Source organism: Helianthus annuus, chromosome 12, assembly GCF_002127325.2.
Source record: "Helianthus annuus cultivar XRQ/B chromosome 12, HanXRQr2.0-SUNRISE, whole genome shotgun sequence".
In the NCBI taxonomy this organism is placed as follows: Eukaryota; Viridiplantae; Streptophyta; class Magnoliopsida; order Asterales; family Asteraceae; genus Helianthus; species Helianthus annuus.
In genome coordinates this window covers 9,787,218-9,788,079 of record NC_035444.2, presented here as the reverse complement: position 1 = coordinate 9,788,079, position 862 = coordinate 9,787,218, and positions in this window count along the sequence as shown.

Sequence of the window (862 nt, the reverse complement as noted above, 5' to 3'; positions counted from 1 at the left end):
TGCTTGCAGCTCTGATTGAACATGCTCAAGGGTTCGAACAAGCCCCCCATCTCAAGTCAATTTTCATTCGCTTATCCTTCTCCGACGTCCCTACTTCGCTTGCAGCACTCCTTCTCTTTCTCAGGGAAAGCATATATCTACTGTACAATGAATAGCTGGGGAATACTCGCTTCAAGGTAATAGCAAAGAAGAAAAGGAGCTCTTCTTATGAATTCGATAAGGGCATGAAATGAGTCTACTGAAGTATTAGATCAATTCTAGGTAGAGAATCCACTTTATTTATTTATAGGATTCTGATCGATAACCTGTCTATCATTACTATACAAAATTTCCTGATGTTGAATGAGGAGTGGGAAATGATGCCAATAAAGAATAGACAGAGGGCACAGCTGCTTAAATCAATAGATTGGAGTTCCTCTTCTCTTATTGTTGTTGACGGGAAAGGGATCTTCAAAAGCAAATACAGATGTTACGTTCTATTCTATGAATGAATCAATCAAGAAATAAAACAAGTTCGAATCTATTTACATCTTAGGATGTTAGTGATCGAACCGTTGGCTCTAAGCTAAGTACCTAAGTCGCTAGTCCTGGGAAGGCTTAGCATCAATAAAATGGTAAAGGGCGCTTCATTCAATAGATTGGACAGATGGGAACCTCTTTCTTTAATAATAAGCTGCTAGCGGGTGTAATCTGATTGTTTATAATGAGAATGAGGTTTGACGAATGGATGGAGTTCACGTAGCCATAGGCTTGGTTAGTGAGTAGATGTCATCCCGGGCTAGGAATCAGTCCACCGAAGAAGGCGAAGTAGCGAGTCTGGGGGCGCTATCGGCCATGTTCACTGATAAGCTTTGTTTGCTTC